This window comes from Ochotona princeps, chromosome 2, assembly GCF_030435755.1.
Source record: "Ochotona princeps isolate mOchPri1 chromosome 2, mOchPri1.hap1, whole genome shotgun sequence".
Taxonomy (NCBI): domain Eukaryota; kingdom Metazoa; phylum Chordata; class Mammalia; order Lagomorpha; family Ochotonidae; genus Ochotona; species Ochotona princeps.
The window spans coordinates 43,966,584-43,991,420 of NC_080833.1; positions in this window are offsets into that span (position 1 = coordinate 43,966,584).

The window sequence follows — 24,837 nt, forward strand, 5'->3', positions numbered from 1 at the left end:
TACAGACAATGTCAGACAGTCCATCATCCCATTGTCTAGATATATCCAACACTTTCACTGGGAGTCCATCTTTTGTTTGGAAGCAGAGATGCATGTTGCATCGTGTCTTCACATCTGGATATTGTAGTCTCCATTACTCCAGCACTATACATTTCAATTTGCATATTAGAGAGAGCATATGGTATTTGCCTTTTTGGGATTGACTTATTTCACCGAGCATAATGATCTCTAGTTGGGACTATCTAGCTATAAATTGTATAATTTCATTATTTTTAATGGCTGGTTAATATTCCATGGAGTAGAGGTACCATAATTTCTTTAGCCATTCCTCTTTGAATGGGCATCTGGGTTGCTTCCATGTCTTTGCTATTGTAGATTTTGCTGCTGTAAATATAGGATTACAGATCCCCTTCACATATGTAGTTTTAATTTCTTTTGGGTGTCGGGGTCTTCCGTCCCACAGAAGAATTCACCCGACACTCCAGGTTCTATATCTTGAGGCACTTTATTCTTCCAACCAGTCCGTTTCCCAGCCAGTCGACTCGACTTCTCCCTTTTGCTCCCGTTTGTCTCTGCTTCATTCCCCAACCCCCTCGTCACCCCTATTCTTCTTCTGTCCGTCTGTCCATCCATCCCAGTCGTACTCTGTCCTCCGTCTCAGTCCGTCCGTCCGTCTCTGTCTTCCTGTCCTCGCGCGCTTCTTCCTGAAACCCCCACCGCTAAATACAATCCTAGTCCAATCAGCTTAAAGGTCAGCGATGCACGCGGCAGGCACGCCAATCATAACTCTGATCACACGTAGCACACGTGCCAAGCATGCAGCTACTGGCCAATCAGAAGGCACTTCCTGAAACCTGTGTACCGCCAAGCTCTGGGGGGAGGAGAAGTCTCAGCGCCATCTTAGGGCACACGTGCAGTGCTCCCGACATTTGGGTATATTACTAGGAGCTGGGTCATATGGCAGGTTTATTTGCAATTCTGTAAGCACTCTCCATACTGCTTTCCATATTGGTTGTACTAGCCTGCATTCCCACCAGCAGTGAAGAAGGGTACCGTTCTTTTCACATCCAAGCTAGCAGGTGTTGTTAGTTGAGTTCTGAATGTAGGCCAATCTGACTGCAGTTAGGTGGTACCTTACTGTGGTTTTCACTTGTATCTCTGATAGCTAGGGAGCCTGAGCATCTTTTCATGTCTGTTAGCCATTTGAATCTGTTCTTTTGAAAAATATCTGTTCATTTCCATTGTCCATTTTTTACAGGTTTTGTTTTGTTTTGCTGTCCCTGGGTTTCTGAAGCTCTTTGTAAATCCTGGATATTAGTCCCCTATCACTTGTGTAGTGTGCAAAAATTTTCTCCCATTCTGTTGGTTGCTTCTTCACTTTGTTAATTGTTTCCTTTGTTGTACAGAAGCTTTTTAGTTTATGTAGTCCCATTTGTTCATTTTGGCTTTGACTGCCTTTGCTTTTGGTGTCTTTTCTAAGAAGTCTTTCCCTGTTCCTATTTCTTGGAGTGTGTTTCCTATGTTTTCCTTTAATAGTTTGATGGGCTCTGGATGTAGATTTAGGTTCTTGAAGCATTTAGAGCTTCTTTATTTTGCGAGCTGCTATTCAGTTGTCCCAACAGCATTTGTTGAATAGACCAGGTTTTTTCCCTCAATTGTTTACAGTTTTCTTTTTTTAAAGATTTATTTACTTTTTGTGATGAAGTCAGATATGCAGAGAGGAGGAGAGATAGAGAGGAAGATCTTCCGTCCGATGATTCACTCCCCAAGTGAGTGCAATGGCCGGTGCTGCGCCGATCCAAAGCCAGGAGCCAGGAACTTCCTCCAGGTCTCCCACGTGGGTGCAGGATCCCAAAGCCTTGGGCTGTCCTCGACTGCTTTCCCAGGCCACAAGCAGGGAGCTGGATGGGAAGTGGAGCTGCCGGGATTAGAACCAGCGCTCATATGCGACACCAGCACGTTCAAGGCGAGGACTTGAGCTACTAGGCCAGGCCGCCGGGCTGTCTTTTCAGTTTTCTTGTCAAAGATTAGTTGTCTATACACCTGTGGGCCCCCTTCTGGTGCTTCTATTTTGTTCCATTGATTTTCTTTGATTCAGTACTAGTACCAGACTGTTCTGATGACCACTGCTCTGTAGTATGTATTGAGATCTGGAATTATGATTCCTCCACATTGATTTGTATTTTTCAGGATAGCTTTGGCTATTCATGGTCTCTTGTGTTTCCAGATGAACTTTTGTATCCTCTTTTCTATTTCTGAGAAGAATGTTTTTGGAATTTTGATTAGGATTGCATTGAACCTAACCTGTATATTACTTTTGGTAATATGGACATTTTGATGATGTTGATCCTGCCAATCCAGGAACATGATAAGGTTTTCCATTTTTCAATATCTTCTATTTCCTTTTAAAATGTTTTATAGTTTTCATAGTAGAGGTCTTTTAGAGATTTAATTAGCTTAATTCCTAGGAATTTAAGATTCCTCTCCACTATTTTAAACGGGATTGTACTTACAATTTCTTTTTCAGCCATGGAATTATTTGTATACACTAGTGCCATCAATTTGTGTAATTAATTTTGTATCCTGCTATCCTGCCACAGTCTCTTATGAGTTCTAGTAGTGTCTTGACAGTTTTTTGTTCTATGTAAAGAATCATGTCATCTGCAAATAGATATAATTTCAGTTCCTCTTTTCCAATCTGGATTCCTTTAATTTTTTTTCTTGCCTAATAGCTCTGGCAAGGACTTCCAATACTATATATTGAAGAGTAGTGGTGACAGTGGACATCCTTGTCTAGTCAGATTTTAGTGGAAAGGCTTCCAATCTTTTCCCATTTAGAATGATGCTGGTATTGGGTTTTTCATAAATTGCTTTGATTGTGTTGTAGAATGTTCCTTCTTTGCCTATCTTGCTTAGGATTTTCAGTATGAAGTGGTGTCGGATTTTAACAAATGCTTTCTCTGCATATATTGAGAGGATCATATGGATTTTATTTTTCATTTTATTGATGTGATGTTTCACATTTATTGATTTGCAGATGTTGAACCATCCCTGCATGTCTGGAATGAATCCCACCTGGTCTGGGTGAATGATCTGCCTGATGTGCTGTTGGATCCTGTTGGCTAGTAGACAATGAATTTTTTAAAAAAATTCATTTTATGACACATTTTCATAGGCTCTGGGATTCCCCCAAGCCCTCCTCCCATATTGGGTTCCTCCGTATTGTTACAGTAGTACAACTCATAACCAATCATAATTCCTTCATTGCGGTCATGGACCATGCAGAGAGTACAGCATCTTTTTGTCCAGAGACAATGACTTTTTAAAAGGTGTATTTATTTTGTTTGAAAAGTAGATTTACAGAGAGAAGGAGAGACAGAAAAATCTTCATCCACTGGTTCACTCCTCAAATGGCTACAACACCAGAGCTGAGCTGATCAAAAGCCAAGAGACAGGGGCTTCTTCTGGGTCTTCCTCATGGGTGCAAGTGTCTAAGGACATGGGCCATCCTTTGCTAGTTTTCCAGTCCATAAGCAAGGAGCTGGATCCTAAGTGGAGCAGCCGAGACTAGAACTGGTGCCCCTATTGGATATGAGTGCTGGCAGGCACAGATTTAGCCTTTGTTCCACTGTACCAGCCCTGAGACCACAATTTTTAATATCATTTTATGCAGGGAGAATAAAATGATTCAGTCCTGAAGTATGTAGTTGATTCGTTGTTTTTTGTTTGTTTGTTTAATGTTTGTTTATCTGTTTGAGTTATACACAGAAAGCAGAAAGGTAAGACAGTGAAGAGTGAGAGGAGAGATATTCCATCTGTTGCTTCATTTCCAAGATGACTACAATGCCAAGGCTGAGCTACCCTAAGCCAGGAGCCAGGAGCTTCATCCAGATTTCCCACGTGGGTGCAGGACACAAGAAGTTGGGCCATTTTCTGCAGCTTTTCCCACACTGTTAGTAGGAAAGCTGGTTCGGAAGTGGAGCAACTGGGCTATGAACCAGCTTCTGTATGGGAGGCAGTGTCACAGGCAGTGGCTTTCCTGGCTGTGTTACAACGCTAGCCCCTCAAGTTCTGTTTTTTTTTTTTTTTTTTTTTTATTGTTAATAAGTGCGAAAAAGCTTTAGGTACCCAAACACGAGGAATCTTCAGAAAGTTCATGTAAAAAACTGCGTGGATTTCAAACATATTTTTGCACCAAACATCTTTTAATTTACTTTTTTCCATGAACTTTTTCCAGTTCCCTTGTCGTTATTGTTAAGATCTTAAGATTGTTAGCCAATTTAGGGGAAACTCTATTAAGTTTCTTCTGAGGCTTTCTTCTGTAAGATTTCAAAGCATTTCAAATGTTTTCACATAGCAAATAATCTCTGTTTTCTGAACTAAGCATACTGGTTGGCCTGGGTTTTGACAAATGCTCTTTTAAGCAAGAGGCCCTGAGATTTCAGCATTCAGCAATTGCATGTAAATCCTCTGTTGTGTTCAGCTTCAGAGACCACAGACTGGAGTTGGGCGTTAGGGGAGAGACACGCGTTTCCTGGCCAGGGATCAGCCATGAACTGGAGAGGGAGGCAGGTGAACACTGAGAATTTGGTGTTGCAGTTAAGATACCGCTTGAGACACCCACATCCCACCTCAGAGCGCCTGGAGTTGAGTCCTGGATCTGCTCCCAATTCTAGTTTCCTGCTAATGTGCTCCAATGGCTCAAGTAGCTGGATCCCCTCTATCCACAGAAGAACCCCAGCTGGCCCAGCCCTGGCTGCTGAGGAATTTAGGAAATGAGCCAGCAGATGGGAGATCTCTCTCTCCCCCTTTAAATCAATTAAAACATTTTAAATGCAGTAAATGAGCACTTCAAAACTCAGGACAAATAGAACATGAGCAAAAATACTATGAACATTGCATATATGTTTATAATTCTTGAATAGAATTATTCAATATGAATCCCATGAATATCCATCCCATGAATATCCATCATGTAATGGCAATGTGCCTAACACTGTGTCATGCAGGTTGGAAAAAGAAATGTTGGCTAATCTAACAGGCCCGCTAGCCCATAGATTGCAGTTTGACAGGTAAGGTATGCAAGCAGAAAGAACAGTGCCAGTTGGAATAATGCTAAGAGCTAGGATACATGGCTCAAGCATTTGTCAGGCAGGATGATGATTAACTTTAGGTGGTAGCCTAGCTGTGCTAAGGGATGTGTAGATAGCTGATAAGGCATTATTTCTGGGTGTGCCTGGGTGTTTCCAGAAGAGACTGGCATTTGAGTCAGAGTTAGTTCACTGACTAGGAGTCTCCTCCATCACCATCCAATTGGCAGAGAGCCCAGTTGGACAGAAGGAAAGGCAAATCTTTCTCTCCCCTCTCCCTGCCCCTCCCTGTCCTGGGGCTGGGACACCTGTCTCCTCCCGCTGTCAATCATCAGAGCTCAGGTTCTTTGTCCTTCCCACTCTGGGAGTTGCACCAGCAGGCCTCAAGGTGCTCAAGCCGTTGGCTTCCGACTGAGAGTTACATCATCAACTCTCTTGGTTCTTAACCCTTAGACTTGGACTTGGGCTGAGCTGTGCATCTGCCTTCCCTGGAGCTCCAGCTTGCTGATGGCAAATCATGAGATTCTCAGCCTCTGTAATCCCATGAGCCCATTCCCGTGTGTGGATGCCCTCTTACCTATCCATCTACAGATCTCCCTCTATTGGGTTTCTCCAGAGAAGTCTGATACAATTCTAATTCTAAAAGCCTATACTTACATACAATATCATTACACAGAGCATAACAGCATAAAGTAGACTAAGATAAATACCTCATGTGTGGGTCAATAATGTGGAAGTATGTAAAAGGGCAGGAAAGTTTTTCTGACTCAGTAAGTATTGCACACCTGTTCTGTACTGGTCTTGACACTCCCATCATCTCAATGTAACATTCGAAACAATTTTGCAAAATGGCCATGTCCTCCAGATAACAGTGCCCAGGAAAGTCAGGGATCTAATCCAAGGACAGCAAGAAAGGTGACCTTGTGCTGGACGCCTGACCTCTTAGGAATGATGTCACAGACAAGGCACACACTACCAGTGACACACACAGCTAGTGCGGATCTCAGCCCTATCAAAGGACACAGCCTGTGGTCCAGCAGGCCACAGGAGAATCAAAGGATTTGGAGACAAATAGCAAATCTCCTTCCCTCTCTACCCCTCTCCCAAGTCCTGCTGTCCTCTCCCACAGCTGGTCCCATTAGGCTGAGATCTCTTCAAGGGCAAGTGCTCCTCAAGGGCAGTCCAGAGCCCTACACAAGCCCTGCATTTTGAAATGAGCTAGCCTCAGCTTGATTCTTGCCTTGGAATCATTGTCGTTTTCCCTAACCAGGTCAGAAAACCTCTTAAAAGAACACTATCAACAAATAAGCACGATGTACACACAATAATATCTACACATCCTCACTTATTTAGTGGTCAGACTGAAATACACTGGCAAAGCCAAGTAGAGAGGCTTGCATTGTGGTGCGGTGCAGTACGTTAACCTACCACTCACGATACTAGCATCCCATATCAGAGTACCCCCAGCTGCTTTGCTTTTTATGATTCAGCAGATGCTCCTGGGAAAGCAGTGGAAGATAGCACTGGCTCCTGGCTTCAGCCTGGATCTGCCTTGGCTCTTGCAGACATTTGGGAAGTGAAACAGTGGGTGGTGGATCTCTCTCTCTCCCCCTCTCTGTCACTCTGCCTTTTATGTAAATAAATAAACCTTAAAAAAAAAAAAAGTCAAGCAGAAAGGTTAGTTGCACCCCTTTCACCAGACATCCCTATTTGAATCCCAATGCTTCCATCCCCAGGTATTATCTTTGAAACTTTGCACAAGTTAGTTAAGCACTCTAGATAAGTTCTAACATGTGTTTAAGTTTGTGATGAATATCTGTCATTACCATTTCCTAGCAGCAGAAGGAATATCTCCTTGGATCATTTACTAATGCCTAACGTTCTGCTTACTTGAAGATGAGTGATGTCAGCATTGCAGACTGTTGAGCTGAGGTGCAAAATGCAAGCTCTGATTTAATAAATATAATGACCTGACTCTTCAGAAGCAGGAGTGGAAGGAGAAGCTGACTTAAGGAGAGGAGATAGCTAGAGGGTGTGAGCTGCAGAGGTAGCAAGATCGACAAAGCGTGAAACATAAAAGCAGCCTGGGTGGTTTAATGAGGGACACACAGTCCTTCTTTAAGCAGCCTCTGGGAGGGCATGCCAAGGGCTGAAGTTCTTAATAGTACTAAATGTGCATAATGATCACTTGGAGCATCCATAAATGGTCAAACGTGTTCTGAGTGAGACACCAAGAGGTGTGTAATGTTTTTTTAAAAGATCCCCTGGGGAACCCAAGTTTGACCTTGGAAGAGGGCTCATCCAGAAACCGCTCACTACTCCACACCAAGGAGCAGGCTTTCCTAGATTTTTGGAATTAAGGGACAGAAAATATTTTATCATTAAAAGCCATCACAGGGTTTTCAATTTGTTATTTTTGCTGTGTAAAGACATTAAGCAACATGAAGACATTAAGGGACTGCCGCTACTGGCATCTCTCCATAGAAAAAGGGATATTTTAATATCAGAAAGAGGGGAAAGGTCACAGCATCGGCCTTCAGATGGAACCTGTGTAGCATGATGAAAAATGTGCTGTGTTTCTTCAGCTTTTTGCTTTGCTGCATTTTCTGGAAGTATCATCAGGAATCCACCAAACAGTCCCTGCCTTTATAGTAGTAAACCAGTGGTTGTCAAAGTGTGAGCTCTGGGCCAACAGTGTCAGTCTCCCCTGGCCACGAATGAGAGACACAAATTCTTGGGCTGAATTCAAGCATTTAGGAAGGGGGCCTGGCGTCCTGTGTTTCAACACATCCTGCAAATAATTCCAACTTGCCCAAGTTTGAGAACTACCAAAATAGCCCCTAGGATTTGTAGACCTCTCCTAGGAACCCCCTCTCTGCCTACCGGAACTGGATCCCCCACCTACAGAGAGACACCTGTTTCAAGGTGAGCTGCCCCAGGTCCTTGGCAACCTACCCCCTTGAGAGCACAGGTATCATTCACTGGTAATTACAGAGACAGTTCTTGCTGTGTGCCAGGGCACCTTGCTAAGTGCTTTATCAGCACTATGTTATTTCCAGCTCAGAGCAGCCTGAATGCTGTTTTTATCCCCCATTGTATGGATGAGGATGTTGAGGCTTGGAAAGGGAGAGCACCGAGACCACATAATTGATAATCACATGGTCAGGACTTTACTCCGATTTGACTCCAAAGCTCATGCCACACTCTTTGTGCTAGGGAAGTTTTCCACCACTCCAAAGAGATCCCTGATCTCACTGGGGCTTTCTGCAATGTTAATGGTGTTAAAAAAAAAAAAAAAAAAAGCTTAGATTTTGCTGCAACTTCGTTTTTTATTTTATTTTATTTTATTTTATTTTTTTTTATTGGAAAGGCAGACATACAGAGAGGAGGAGAGACAGAGAGGAAGATCTTCTGTCCAATGGTTCACTCCCCAAGCTGCCACAACAGCTGGAGCTGAGCTGATCAGAAGCCGCGAGCCAGGAACCTCCTTCGGGTCTCCCACACAGTTGCAGGATCCCAAAGCTTTGGGTCATCCTCGACTGCACTCCCAGGCCACAGGCAGGGAGCTGGATGGGAAGCAAGGCCACCGGGACTGGAACCAGCGCCCACATGGGATCCTGACGTGTTCAAGGCAAGGACTTTAACTGCTACGCTATCGTGCTGGGCCCTTGCTGCCACTCTGAGCTGGGTTCAAGTTCTGAGTCTTGCTCTTAGCAATGAATCTTATCCCTGAGAGGAAGTTGCCTCATGCTTGAACTGGGAATATTACATGTCTCTTTGCTGGATGCCTGTGACCCAGAGATGAAATGAAGGATGGAGACATCCTACCTACTCAGAGCCCCGTTCGTAGCAGGTTTTCCCGCCAAGGTCCTCTCTCTCCTGCATGGGAATAGCACTGGTTCTCCCTGTTTGTGAAGAGCTCCTTTCTCTCAAGGTTTTTTGGAGTCAGACTTTTGCCAAAGGTGCCAGATCATTTCCCAGCTCTGTGGTCTCAGTTTCCCAATATCCTTCAGCATCCATTTTCTCAAAATAAATCTTCATGTTCCTCCCAGCTGTGTCATTTTACCATTCATTCAGTGAATATCTGTTGGTCATTTAGTGTGACTTGGACAGTCCACTAGGTGCTGGGGATGTGCTAAGATTACAGTGTGGCTCGTCCCCCAGGGTCTGCATGTCGGAAGCTTGGTCTGCAGGATGATGGCGGTGGTGGCAGAGCATGGGATCTAGTTGGCCTAGAGGGGGGGTTCTTAGCTCAGCTGCAAGTGTGTCCTTGGAAGGATCAAGGGATCTAGCTCTCTGGCTTCCTGTCGGGTGAGGCAACAGGAAGCCAGAGTGCAAAAACTCCTCTTTTGCTCCCACAGGCCTTCCTCACACTGTGGTCCTCACTAGGGTTATCCACAGCAGGTGCCCTGCCCATGAACCTCTAGAACCTTATGTGCTTGATAAAGTTAGCCCACTTATGGCATGCTGTGATGGTGTTGAGATGCAGCCTAAGACTAGATGTGACAGGGATCAGGGCTGGCATGCTAGGACTAAAACACTATTCCACATAAAGAAAACCCAGCCTAGCGACAGTCTGGGACCGCCTAGGGGTTGTGCTAGAGTACCTATTGTTGGTGTGGTGTGTGGAGGCAGCTGGGAAGAGTTGAAGCCTGTACGTTGCGCCTGATGCAATCAAGATCTCTCTCCACACCGTGATTTCTCAACCATGTCATTTTCCTATCTGGCTTACCACTATGAGTGTGCAGCGTGTGAAGGGAGGGCTCCAAGGCCATAGCACAGCGCAGGGGCTTTTGTTGTCTTAGACAGCTGTCTTGAGAGAGAATCAGTGTGTCACAGCACACGTGTACAACTCAATAAGTTTTTCTTAGGAGATACACAGATGGGTGCAACCCTCACCACAACTAATGTGAGGGTGATTCTGTCCCCCTACCCCCAGGACATCTGCATGTTTTTGTCTTTTATTAAACAGGTTCAACCCATCCAGACTTCAGCTGGAGTCATATCCTTCCTTGCCTTTGCCAGCCCCATCGGGTTGCTAAATCTGCAGCAAAGATGACAAGTTGGAGAAATTGTGGCCTTTTTACCCAGATGGCTGATGGTCATCAGGTAAGTCAGCTGGCAGCCAGCCTCAGAGAGCTCCCGCTCCAACCCCAGGAGTATCGATTCAAGGCAGTTGCTGACACTGCGTAGAAACCTGCCTGTCAGCACTGCGTTTCCCCACCTGAGAAAGTGCAGGGTCCTGGAACACCCACAAGGTGACCCAAGCTGGGGCCAGGCCCACCCTTCCACCCATAGGCCCCCAGTCCCTCTCGGTCTTCCCTCTCTCAGGGTTACTGATCCTGCCTCTGCCCCATCTTCAACAACACCCTTGCAACACCAACTTGGCTTTTGATCCCACCTTGGCAGCCACCCCAGCCACCCCACCTCCACTCTCCATCCATGTTCACTGCCCTCACTGCCCAAATCTGTGCTCACAGTGAGCTCCCCCGGGCTGTCACGACTATGACCTAACCACTAGTGACTTTGGTGGGGCCAGAGCCAGTGGGCTCACTGCTCTCTGAGCATTACCTTCCCCCTTCTCTCTCCCTGTCCCCTGCCCTGGTCTCCATCCCAGGGCGAAGCTGCTTGTTGCCTAGGTACAGAGGCCTCCAGCTTTTTGAGGTAGCAAAGGCCTAGCGGGCAGAAAAGTGGTTTCAGGTAGGGCATCTGGCACTGTCCTCCCTGATGTGTGGGGTCTCTGTGTGCTGGGAGAAGCAGGTTTTGGCCACAATTGTCTCTTTGATTGGAAGAGGGTCTGTGAGCCGTGAGCCAAAGATAAAGAGTCCCTGCACCCTTGGGATGATGGGGACTGGATCACCATTCTCTCCCCAGCCCAAGCCTCCAAATACATGGCAGGTGGACCACCATGATCTCCTCCATGGTCCTGAAACTCAGGGGAGGAGACAGCAGAGCCCCAGCCCACAGCCCATGAGAGGAGGGGGTGGGATCAGAGGACTGACTAGTCCGGGAGAAGGTGGGAGCAACTGAGAGCAGACCCGCCCCTGGTCCAGGCTCAGGACCAGTTAGCCTCAACATGAACACTTAGGTAATGAGGCTCCAGGCATGGTTGCCTCACAGTGAATCAGAGCCACGGTGTGTGGGAACTGTCAGGGAGGACAAAGGACCACCAAGGCAGGTTGCCCCTGCCAGGGTGGCCTGGAACCCAGGCTGACTCTAGTGGTCCCCTTACTGGCCTGCGGCTGAGACTGTGGCTGAGGGAGGCCAGTTGGATCATCTCCTGTGATAGACCAACCCAGAAAGCTCCAGCAGCTCCTGGCCCACCAAGACTCCAGCGATCTAGTTGTGGTAAGTACCAAGGAGCAGTCTTTGAACCCACGACGTACTAGCCAGGGATGGAAGCCAGCACCAAGATGCTATACGGGGTATGTGTGGGGCGGTTCAGCTGAAGGATCAGGGTAGCTCACGGCAGGCTCCTCTATGCGTGTACGACACATAATGAAAAAGGGTCCACCTGTCAAGGGTGGGCCAGTCAGGTGACCACCAGACTGGTCAGGTGCTCCTAGTGACTACGATGTCAGCATGACCTGGCCCAGGGGCAGGGAATACAACTCTTCCATGCAAATTAGCAAGTTTTCTGGAAATTTCCAATTGGTACCTATAGACCAGAGAGTCTTGGTGTACACTCCCTTTCCCAACCCCTGGTGTCCCAGATGGCACTGGTAGGCAGGAGGTATGACATTTCCAAGTGACTTTATCCACATGTTGTTGAGGGAGGCAAGAGAGTTGTGTCCAGCTGAGAGCCAGCCTCAGTAATGGAGCTCAGGGCCTTGGACTGCATGGCCAGGCCATTAGCAACTGCAGTCTCTAGAAATGTCTCCCATGCTTTCCTGTGTTCCTGGGCTTCTTTCCAGAACCACGGGGGCCTGTATAGCAGTCATATCTGAACAAAGGCGAAGTATTCCATAGGATGAAACCTGTCCCAAGTTCTCGGTGACCTACCATTTTGGTCATCGTCCAGCAGGTGTGGGTTGGCTGTTGTGACCAGGGAATTGGGTCCAGGGCTAACGAGGATGACTGGCAGTTTCTTGGGTGGGCTCCAGATACTCTGTGGTATCTTTATTGGAGCTGATGAGGACGGGACCATGTGTGGGTACTCTAGCTGAGCTAGTGAGCATGATTTCCCCCAAGCCCTGTGTTTTTCTGGTAGAAAAACACAAAGAGGACTCTTAGGAAGCGGCATGTGGAGGAAAGCTTGTCTGAACGTCAGTATAACTTCCTGCTCAGCTGGTGCAAACCGACAGACCCAGAATACATCAAGGGCTGTGTGTAGGGGATATTGTAGGGACAGAGTGGAGAGGGAGTGTGGGCAGGCCACTGTAGACCACCTGCCAGGGGTGGTCTCCAGCAGGAAGGACAGCATGCCACAGCGTCTGGTGGGAGAGTGTGCCAGGACTGGCAGTGAGGACTGCTGACTGATTGTCAGCCACCGCGAACAGGCTGCTCTGCTCTGGCAGCTGAGTCGGCTGGCATTTGTAGGAACGCTGTCAAACAGTGACACCATCTGCTCATGGTGTGTAATTGCAATAGTGAACGAAGGACTTGCCCACCCTGGATATGTATACTCTGTTCTCTCCTCTATGGCTGTGATGCCTCCTACTTAGCTCCACTTGGAGACCTACATGAACCCCAGACTTTGCAGGCTCATCCTTCCATCTTGACATTGGGTGCTGCAGCTTTACCATGGACTAAATTTTTGTGTCTCCTCTCATCCCCAGCCTGGTGGAGGTAGAGGGGGAGAAGAGAGACATAATGAGAGCAAGAGGGAAATAGAGACATCCATGTAGTCACTCGCTCCCCAAATACTTGTAACAGCTGGGGCTGAGCTGGAATCTCCATCCTGATCTCCCACGGTGGGGAGCGGGGTTCAAGGACTCAAGCACTAAGGCCATCACCTTCTGCTTTCCCGGGTACCATAGGAGGTAGATTCTCCAGGTGGCAGCTCACCTCACTGTGCCTCCCACCACACTCTTCTACTCTGCTCCCTGGCTCCGGGTTAGGGTTTATGCATGTGCTCAAGAGACAGAAGAGCGAGAGGGAGCAAACAAGCAGGACAGCTCAGTGCCTGGCTGGGTAGGGGAGAAGGGATGAGGCCTCTTGAGGACTTCTGTGCTCCTGCTGTGAGCATTGGCTGGCAGCACTTCCGCTGCAGGTACCATTGCCTTCCTGTAGCAGCGGGACCTGCTTTGCCATTTCCCAGGCCTTACGAGACTTGCTTGTCATTCCTGGGCTGCAGGACACTGGACCAGCTCTCGGGGGTATTTTGATCCTGTCTACTTCCTCTGTCTATCCCCACCACCCCCAGGAGTTGTGGAGCGCATGCTGCCTTTGTAATTTTAAGATGTTTTCTTCTTTAAAAAATTTTTATTTGAAAGGCAGATTTACTAAGGGAGAAAGAAAGACAGAGAGGTCTGCCATCTGTTGGTTCACTGTCCATGGCTGCAGCGCTCAGAGCTGAGCTGATCCTAAGCCAGGAGCCTCCTCCGGGTCTCCCACATGAGTGCAGGGTCCCAAGGATTTTGGCCATCCTCCACTGCTTTTTCAGGTAATAAGCAGGGAGCTGGATTGGAAGTGGAGCAGTCGGGACTCAAACTGGCACCTACATAGGATGCTGAGATTGCGGGCAAAGGCTTAATCAGCTACACCACAATGCTGGCATCCCAACTTTTAATTTCCTCCATGTCATGTCAGGGAGCTCAGGGCCAGCCACAGAAGCTCATGATCTTACGTGCTTCCCTGTACTCTGGAGTGAGCATTCTCCTGGTGTGCTAGCTCCTGCATTCGAGTCCTTCCCACAGCTGGGAAACCCCAGCGTTCACATTTTAGAGGGGAAGCGAGAGGTACATGCAGCTGCTGAAGAAAGCCCATTCTTGTCCTCTCTGCCTCCTTTGTGGTTGGGCACTGGCAATCAGAAGTGTCTGGCACAGATCCACTGGCGAGAGAGCAGGAAGCCTTGTGGTGAGGGAAGGGGTCATGGCAGCCCCACCAGGCTCCTTGAGGCGGCTCCAGGCCCAGACCAATGCCCAGGGCGGGGGCAGCATTGGGGTCTTTGCAGGGTGTGGGGGGTTGGGAGTCTTGTCTGGGACTGTGGTGCCTCCCTGTGTGGTTGCCCAGTGCTCCCAGGGCGCAGTGACATAGGCAGCAGCCTTGAACATGGCCCTGTCCTCTGTGAATATCTGTCCTTGGGTTATGCGGCCTGCAGGCAGAGATCACCGCTCACGTGGTGAATGCTGTGCTGGGGGCTGGGGATATAGACATGGGTAAGGCTGGGTTCTGCTGCCAAGGACTCGTTGTTTAGCAGTGGTGATAAGGCAGCATGTCCGTGACGTTTTCTCACATGCAACTAACCTGTGAGCTGGCACTGGGCTAGGCATTCTGCAGCATGAACCCTCATCACTTGAGGTCAGAAGGCCTTTTCTTTGGCTAGGGGAAATCTCGCCTATGCATCAGAGTGAGTTCAATTACCACCTTCTTCAGGAAGCCCCCTTTGATTGGCATCCCTGCCTTGCCTCCACTTTCCAGCTGAGTTTAGCTGTCACCTCCTTTATACGCTAGTAATCCTTCATGTCCTTAGGGTGACCAGCTCAGGAGCAGTAATTGAGGGAACCAAGCATTATACCAGCCCTGGGAGGAATGAGAATGAATGCCCAACACAGTCGCTTTTCAAACAAATAGATATTTTTTAACTGGGAAGTCAGAGAGAAGGAGATAGAGAGAGAAAGACTTTCCACCTGCAGGTTACTCCCCAAGTGGCTGCAATGGTCGGAGCTGGGTCAATCTGAAGCCAGGAGCCAGGAGCTTCTTCCAGGTCTCCTGCATGAGTGCAGGTTCCCAAGGCTTTGGGCCATCCTTCACTGTTTTCCCAGGCTGCAAGCAGGGAGTTGGACGGGAAGTAGAGGAGCTGAGACACAAGCTGACATCCATATGGGATCCCAGCGGATGCAAGGTGAGGATTTAGCCACTATGCTATTATGCCGGGTCCAACAAACCAGTACATCTCTTAAAAAAGAAAATTTTTTTATTTGTAAGACAGAATGCCAGAGAAAAGGAGACAGAGAGAAAAGAAAATTCTTCCATCTGCAGACTTCCTCGCTAAAATGCCAAAGCCAGGAACAGAAAACGCCACCCTTTACGTAAAAGGCACGGGGCCATCATCTGCTGCCTCCCAGGTACGCTAACAGGAGGCTGGATCGAAAGCAGAGGCTGGACTGTGCCCACACACTCTGATACGGGTTGTGGGTATCCTAAGCAGCAGCTTAACTCCACCATGCCATAGCACCTGCCTCCATGCATAGATTTCAACTTTTTTGTCCCCATTTTTAGTACTTAAATACACTTTTCTTCTCTCCTTCTATTTTATTTTTAATTTTATGACATAATTCCATACGCTCTGGGATTTCCCTTACCCCCATCTCAAATTTCCTCCCTCCAATTACACCTTTCTTTAAATTCACTTTTATTATTATTACTGGAAAGTCAGATATACAGAGAGGAGGAGAGACAGAGAAGAAGATCTTCCATCCAATGATTCCCCAAGGGATTGCAACAGTGAGAGCTATGCCAATTTGAAGCCAGGAACCTCTTGTAGGTCTCCCACATGGGTGCAGGGTCCCAAGGCTTTGGGCCATCCTCCATTGCTTTCCAGGCCACAAGCAGGGAGCTGGATGAGAAGTGGGACTGCCAGGATTAGAACCAGTACCCATATGGGATCCTGGCGCGTTCAAGGTGAGGATTTTAGCCGCTAGGCCACTGTGCTGGGCCCTAACCCCAGCTCTTAAGCAAACCTCTAGGTTACTGCACTGGGACCTAAACTCACTTTTTTCCACAGTGGGCTCATATATGAACTCCATCAAGATTTATAGTGACAGGCAGATCTGGGGACTTACTACTGGGAAATCTGATTAGCAACTAAACAGGGCCAGCATTAATCGCTGGCATCCCATATGGGCCCAGGTTTGTGTCCCAGCTGTTCCACTTCTGATACAGCTCTTTCACTTATGTCCTGAGAAAGCAGCTCCTGGCTTTGGATCAGATCAGTTCTGGTTATTGTGGCCTTTTGGGGAGTGAAACAGCAAAAGGAAAATCTTCCTCTCTGTAAATCTTTGTAATAAAAAATAAAAATTAAAAAAAAAGTGAAAAGAACTCAATCAGCATTCTAAATTCTTCTGATAAACTTGAAATGCATGGGTGGTGATGATGGTTGTGGGGAAAGCAGTGGAGATGGCACTGGTGAAAGGAGTGATGAATGCAACTACGGGGCCATGGAGGTGTTGGCAGAAGGCTTGGTGGTGGTGAGGCTGGTCATGTTGGCAGTGGCAAGGCTGGTGGTTGCCATTGGAGGTGATGATGGCAGCAGGTGGTGGTGCAGATGGGGATATGGCAGTGGTAATCACCGTGCTGATGGTGGAGAGGCGGCAGTGGTGATGGTGGCAGTGTGGCCAAGATGTAAGGCTGGGGAGTTAACATGGTGGTAGAGAGGGCGGTGATGTTGATGTGGGAAGTCCTGCTTATTGGTAATGTTGCTGGTGATGATGGTGGTGTGATGGAAGTAGGGGCGGGGACAACATGAAGATCATAGCAAAAGCATGGAACTAGGAGATACGTGGTACTCTGGAGCCTGCAGGCAGCCTGGAGTTCAAATCCCAGCTTTATTGAATTCACTCATTCACTCAGTCATCCAACTTTCATTGAGTGACATTAGGAGACTAGTACCATGTAGTGATTATGTTGTAGGGTTTTTGAACCCCGAATACTGCAGCAACCTCAAATTCTTGTCTCGCAGGAAAGAAGAATTTTCATGCGGACGCAGTTTAGTTTTAAAGTAAGATTTATTAGAAATAGTTGAGAAAGTAGACTCCCATCCTAGTGATGGGAGGGGGCCTTGAGATCCTCTGCCATAGTGGCAGGGCGAAAGGCAAGAGAGAAAAACCCATATTAATGGTGGAGAAAGCATCTTTTAAAGGTTCCCCTCAAAGATGTTTCTCCATAAACAAAGGAAATTCCTGGTTTCCATGGTACCTGGCCTTGGGACAAAAGGCCAGCAAGGTGTCACTGGCCAACTTCCTTGGTCCCTTTCTAATGATAAAGAGGCCAGTCTGAAGCCCTCCCCCTTGGCAATGGCTGGAGACAGAATTGGGCGGAGGCTTCAGGTGAGGAATAGATATGTTAATGTCACCCTTGTCTCCTGGGGGAAACACTCCTGATAAAATATGCATTTGTCTTGGGAGAGACGTGTTCTGGTGAATCCAAGACATGGTGGGGAAAATACCCCTTTATATTTGGGAAGAAAAATGACTTGGGGACCCAGAAAACCCTAACTGCCTACCACCCAGTCTAACTCCTCTCACAATTAGGAGCTCAATAAAGTATAAAGTTCAATAAAGCTATTGTCGGGGCTGGGGGAGCATAGCATTGTGGTACACTGGGTGGGTTCAAGTTGTGGCCTGTAACTCCAGCATCTCATATTGGAGCTTTGGTTTCCATGCTAACTGCTGCACTTCCAATCTAGCTCCCTGCTAATGTTCTTGGAAAAGCATGATAGATGGTTCATGTGACAGGTTCCTTGCTACCCACGTGAGAGACCCAGATGGAGTTGCAGGTTCCTGGTTTTGACCTGACCTATACCCTGCCATTGCAACCATTTTTTGAGAGTGAACCAGCAGGTAGAAGATCTTTCAGTCTCTCCTCTGTCCCTCTGCCTTTCGGACAAATAAATAAGATTTGTTAAAAAAAAAAAAAAAAGAAAGAAAAGAAACTACACCATTGTGTATATAATCAGTATAAAGGGCAGTGAAATAGGTTGAAGAGGATGAGAGGGAAGTATTGGTTCTGGAGGGGAAGGTGGAGGTGGGCAGTGGCCCAGGTCCCTCAATACCATGGGATTCTATTTGGTGAAGGCCAGGGAAGCACTCAGGGAGCCCTCCTGAGCCATGGCAGAGGTGTGAAGGTGCAGGGAGAGTTGGGGACCCTCCATGGCAGTGCAGCGAGGTGGGGCTGGGGAATGAAATCTTGCCTGGGCCAACTACAGGGGTAAGAAAGTGCCTCTCCTCTGCCACGGAGGAGGCTGTTCAGCTGGCAGCCGTCCGACCTCCTGCAGGCAGGAATGCAGTCTGCACCTGACCCTGGGAGAAGGTCACCCACTGGCAGGCGGCACACCCTGGGCGGTCCAGGAGCGGGACCTGCTGGGGCTGGAGCTGCTGCTGTTTATCTGCACCGAAAGGGGAAGGGTGGGGTGGGGCTCTCCTTTCAACCGGTTTGAGCTGGTTTGAGATTTTCAACACAGGCATTCCACAGCGAATTTAGTTCAGCTGGGCATGTCCGGCTTTTGTTTTCTTCTCCAAGTTCAGAAAACGAGTTCTAGACAAACCCAAGTGGAAAAGGAATCTAGCAGAAGGGCACGAGTGGGCTTCCCAGGCTTGGGGTGGCTCCATAGGAATATTTGGGGGGTAGGCAGGCACAGCCATGGTTCTGCCTGGGCAAGGAGACCCTTTCTCATTGCCCCCGCCCCCCACTCACTTCTCCTTGGCATTGAAGGCCAGACCCAGGCATCAGGCATCTTAGAGCAGCTTTTCCCAGGGAGTGGGCAGCAAGCAACTCAGTTCAGCCGGTGCCCACACTTGTGCAGCGGCACCAGGGGGGGCCCCACCTCGCTCCAAGACATCCTGTCTGGGGATTCCCACAGTGCAGGAAGCAGGTTGTTCAAATGGCCGGCAGCTGTGGGAGTTTGAAAATCCACCTGTATCTGTTTTATCCTGAATTCACACATCACAACCCAGGACAGATGGAAGATCTTTACTTGCAAAGTAAGTAACTGGGCTGGTATTGTGATGCAACACGATAAGCTGCCATCTGCCATACCTGCATTCCACATCAAAGCACTTGAGTCCCGGCTGCTGGTTTCCTGCTAATGCTCCAAGGAGGGAGCAGACAGTGGCCCAGGGGCTCAGGCCCCTGCCACCCCAATGGGAAATATGGAAGGGGTTCTTGGCTGGTGGTTTCGACCGGGAGCAACTCTGCTCGAGGCAGGCATCGGCTGTGAAGAATAAAGTGGAAGCTTTCTTCCTCTCACTCTTTCAAGTAGGTGTGTTGTGGTTTGGGTGAATATATCCTAGGTTCTTGCCTCTTATGTAAAGTATTTTAAGCACAGGCACCAACAGCTAAAATTGGGAAGGTTTCTTCAGAAAGTGAGGTATACAGACATGCATGGACCACATTCAGGAAGGGCGAGCCGAAAAAGGGTAAAAGAGATTGCTATTTGCCATCTTTGGAGTTTGTCCTTGGGAAGCAATAGAGCAAGTGAGCCCCCCCTCAGCACAGGCTTTAAAGGGGAGTGTAGCACAACACCCCGGCTCAGGTCCCATTTGAATCACAGGTGGGCAGAAAGATTTACAAAGGCAGGGGAGGTGTGGCTTCCAAACTCAAGTGACCCTGAACTAGCTGCCTACGAAGACCATATCCAGTAAAAATAAACAGCTATTTTATAAAGCAGATGATTATGTTAACGGCAAAGCTTGGTGGATTCTTGCCTCAGCTTAGTATAAAAATAAAAAGTTGAGGATTTGTTGCAGAGAAGTTTTATTTGTGAAGTAAATAAACGAATGTGAAAAGAAAGAAGGGGAAAGCACCTCCCAGGAGAGATGCAGGAGTTTGGGGGTGTCCCTGAAATGACACAGAGACCCGAAGGTTTCTGGAGTGTTTTGGGTTTTTAAGGATTCCCGGCTCCTCCTAGTCTGGGCAGGAACCTGCAGAGAGACCTTCCCCATTGGTGGTCTCTAGCCAGTTAGGAAATGGCTGGACAATTGCTGTGCTGCCCACTTGAAGGCGCTATTGAGTGACTGACAAATGTTTCCTGACAAACAGCCTAAGTGCAAGCAAGGGGCAGTGAGATGGCAGCCCAGGGAGACTGGCCTCACAAGGCTGGCCCCTGGACCTCACAAGAAGTTTTAAAGGGCTTGGACAGTCTCAGCTTAGCACCTGCACCCCAGTTCTTATTCCTAAGGGGACACTATGAAAGCCAGAAAAATCTCTGCCTACAGGAATCTGTAGGTGAGATGTGAACTAACGAGTTTTCTGGGTCTGCTGAGATAGCAAGGACACAAACTTCAGCGTTATGACCTTGGAGCAAAGAATCTCCAGGCTGCTCTAGGACTTGCTCCTACATTCCAAGCTAACTTGTACCTTGCTCTTCCCTTACCCTGCTCTCCGCATTCCTTCCAGCCACCTAGACCCCAGAAAAGCTGGTGAAATGCAGATCTGGAAAAGCTATTCCAGTCCTGCCTGCTTGCCCATTGCTGCAAATGCCCCACCCCATTCTGGATGCTGGGGATGCAGCTGGGAACAGAACAAATGAAAATGCTCCCTTCAGGGGGCTCAGTTTATGTGGTGGAGTCAAGTTACAGCCAGACAGGAGGAGGGTTGAATGGATGTGTGAGTGGGTGTCCGAAGGATGGATGGATAGACAGAAGAAACAGGGCTAAGATGGAAAATGAGGATGGGAAGGGGGATAAGGAGGGCAGAGGAAGAGCCTGGAAGATGTGGAAGGGGGAGGTCATTGAAAAGAGGTGAGCCAAGTTCACCATGTAGAGGGTGGGGAGGTCAGGGAGAGCCAGGGGCTCCCAGGTTGCAGCCCCAGGCCAGAATGTGGGAGACAGCCGGGTGAACACTGGGCTCTGGCCACTGCTGGCATGTAGCAGGACTGGAGGGAGACAAGCAAAGAGATTGCATTGGTCTCAAAGAGCTAAAGTTTAATTTTTCTCTCCTTTTTTCTCTCTTTCTTTTCCTTTTGGTCACTCCTTGTGTTCTGCCCTTCCCGCCATGTAGGGGACATGTGCTGCAAGCCTCCTGGGTGCCTGCAGCGGGGCTAGGCCCAGGGTTGTACATAAGGCCCTGCTGCGCAACCCCCCAATCTCCCTGCAAGCACCTGTAATGCAGGATGGGAAGGACAAGGACTCTGGAGCAGCAAGACGGCTGCTGGTCAGGCCTCTGAGAGCCCGGGGGCTTCTGGAAAGCAGTCGTACCTGGAGCTGGGCTGGAAGGTCGGCAGGAGTTAGAGCTGTGAGGGAGGCTAGGAGCCTAGCGTGTAGCCGGCCCATCCCTGACCCTGGGGTAGGGACCGGGGGGCTTAGAGGGATCAGAAGGAACCTGGGGAAGCTGTAGGTGTGCCAGGTGCTTGGCAGAGAAGTATAAATGTGATCAGGCAGAAGCAGAGCCAGGGGCAGGTGTGAAGGGATGGGGAGACCCAGGAGAGCCGTGGTCTTCAAGGTCACGTGGTGCTCATGGGGAGGATGACGAAGGTCACCTGGAAGCATGGATAACCGTCAAGGGCCGCGAGGAATCAGGGGATGGGGTTGGAAGGAAGTCACAGTCCGGGTTTGCTGGGATGGAAGAATGAGCAAGAGACTGAACCTCCAGTCCGCCCTCCTGCCTCCCACTCTCCCCAATAGCTCTGGTCCTGTCAGATGGATAAAGCCCAGCTTGGAGATGACCCCAGCTCCTCCTTAGGGTGTGGGGGGTCAGCCCTTCCGTCCTTGGAACTGTAATATAGCCTGCAAAAGAGAAAGGAATGGGGAGGGGTCTCAGTTGCAACCGCCCCCCCAGATGCATTCAGGGCCACAGATGCCTTAGGGATCACCTACAGACAGGCCTGGAAGTGCACCCAGGAGTCTGGGCTGGATGCTTCCCCAACACTGAGACTCCTATTGATGTCCCAGGCATCACTCCAACTGGTGTCACTACAGTCGTTTAGTCCTCACAAAATCCCTGGAGCGCTTGCAGCCTTGAGATGCCTGAACTTGGCACACAGTGAGCCCACTGTACAGGTGTGGAGACTGAGGCCTGGAGCCTTGAAGGATATGGTGTCTTGGTTAGTTGCCGGCAGAGCTGTGGCCTGTCCTGTGCTATCTCTCAGGGACACCTCGTGGGAGATAGCTAGAGGCCAGGCCAGACCCAGCAGCAGGTGTGCAGGGAAGCCCTGAGGGCTGAGACATGGGTTCAGATGTTGATGGAGGAGGCTAGGCCTACAGACGTGTCCCATGTCCCTTGGACCCTGTGCTGTTGGGCAAAGCCCCGTGGCTTGTGCCTCAGTTTGCTTGCCTGGGAGCAGCAGTTTAAGATCCTAGTTAGGGCGCATCATGAGGTTCAGAGTCAGTCAGCCATGAGGCCTGCTGCATGTGTCTGCCATGGATCTGGGCATGTGAGGGACAGGCATCACCTTTCCCATGAAGTTGTTGCCCATGGGAGCTTGGCCTGACCCTCATTTCAATACTTCAATATTTTGGGGGCTGACACTGCAGCATGATGGGTTAAGCTGCTGACTACGATAGCCAGCATCTAAAATGGGTACCTGTTTGACCTCCAGTTGCTGTATTTGCAATTCAGCTCCCTGGGAATCTGCCTGGGAAAGCAGCAGATGAGGAATCAAGTGCTTGGGCCTATGGTAACCTCAAAAATCAAAATGGTATCAGTTTTGTCAGGCCCTCTAACTCTGCGTGAGTCTTAGGGTAAGTAGGAAAACAAGTGTTTGGTTAGAGACACATATGCAGAACCAGAATATTAGGACATCCACTGTCTGCTTAAAAACTTGTCTATATGCAAAATTGGCTTCTGTGAACCAGGCTTGCTTGCTTGCTTGCTATAGCTTCTCTCTACCGAGCTCAGCCCATATAAACACTTGCCCATTGGATAGCTTAACGTAATGAACGGTGCTATTGTTTCTCCTAATGATGCCTGGCAGTTGGGTTGTAGGTGGTTGACCTTCCCGTTATCCTCAGATTAGCATGCAGCTATAAAGTTTCCCCTGACAGCCCAGGCCAAAACACAGGTCCTTTACAACCCTGGGAAGAAAGAGCATTCAACCTTGAGAAGACAAGAATTCCTGAGCGTTCTCCTCAGTCACATTGCAGCAATGCTAGCTTAGCTGATTGGATAGTTTTTCATGCCAGTGTGAGTTTAACAGCCCCTAATTGCAGCCTGTTGGGGCTGCTCCCCTCTCCCACTTGCAGTGGAATAGGACAGTTGGCCAGAGAGTGAATAAAGACTCCTGAGTTTCTTTTTCTTTTTAATTAATTAATTTATTTTTATTACAAAGTCAGATATATAGAGGGGAGAGACAGAGAGGAAGATCTTCCGTCCGATGATTCACTCCCCAAGTGAGCCGCAACGGGCCGGTACACGCAGATCCGATGCCGGGAACCTGGAACCTCTTCCGGGTCTCCCACGCGGGTGCAGTGTCCCAATGCATTGGGCCGTCCTCAACTGCTTTCCCAGGCCACAAGCAGGGAGCTGGATGGGAAGTGGAGCTGCCGGGATTAGAACCGGCACCCATATGGGATCCCGGGGCTTCCAAGGCGAGGACTTTAGCCACTAGGCCACACCGCCGGGCCCAAGACTCCTGAGTTTCTAAGACTCATTTTTGGGATAGAATCTATCAGCTTGGGCCTGGCACGGTAGCCCAGTGGCTAAAATCCTCGCCTTGCATGTGTCAGGATCCCATATGGGTGCTGGTTTGTGTCGCAGCAACCCTGCTTCCCATCCAGCTCCCTGCTTGTGGCCTGGGAGAGCAATAGAGGACTGCCCATTTCAGATTGGTACAGCTCTGGCTGTTACCGCCATTTGGGGAATAAATCAATGGACTGCAGATCTTCCTCTCTCTCTCCTCCTCTCTGTATATCTGACTTTCCAATAAAAATAAAATAAATCTTAAAAACAAAAGAATTTATCAGCTCTAAATAGGCCCCTGCACCCACATGAGAGACTCAGAGGAAGCTCCTAGCTCCTGGCTCAGGCCTGGCCCAGCCTCAGTCATTGCTGACCTTTGAGGAATGAATCAGCTGATGGAAGATCTCTCTCTCTCTCACTGTACCTTTCAAGGAAATAATTTTTTAAAATAAAATATTTCCTTACCAATTAGTGAAAAACTGCCTCTCCCCTGCACATACCCCCATCCTACCCTGACACCTTTACTCCAGCTTCCCCTAATTCCTCTTGTTGAGTCTCAAACATCCTGGGTCTCCCCATAATGCAGCAAATAGAGAGTTAATAGGGCACACAGGGAGCTCCAGGGCCCAGCCCAGCCTCTGCTTTCTGTGAAGTTAGAGCCACACAGTTGTTCAGAATTGTAAGACCTTGACCCTCAAGTGAGTTAAGAGCCCAGCTCTAGAAAATTGCCCTTTTAAAAAATATTAATTTTTCATTTCTTTTAATGGTAGAGTTACAGGAAAAGAGGTGGAGGAGCGAGCTCTTCCATCTGCTGGATCTTTCCCTAAATTGTTGCAAAAGTTAGGCCAAAGTCAGTTAGGAACCAGGAGCTTCTTTTGGATCTCCCTACATTGGTACAGCGACCCAATCTTCTGTTGCCTTCCCAGGCACATTAGCAGGAGGCTGGATTGGAAGTGGAACAGCTGGGACTTGAACCAGGGCCCATATAGGATGCCAGTGTTTCAGGCAGAGACTTAATTTGTTGCCCCACAATGCAAGCCCTGGAAGTTGCTTTGAAAATCTGCATCCTGGAACCTGGCACGATGGCTCAGTGTCTAAATCTTCACATTGCACACACCAAGGATACCATATGGGCACCAGTTTGTGTCTCAGCTGCTCCACTTCCCATCCAGCTCCCTGCTTGTGGCATGGGAAAACAGTAGAGGGTGGCCCAAAGCCTTGGGATCCTGCACTCGTGTGGGAGACCCAGGAG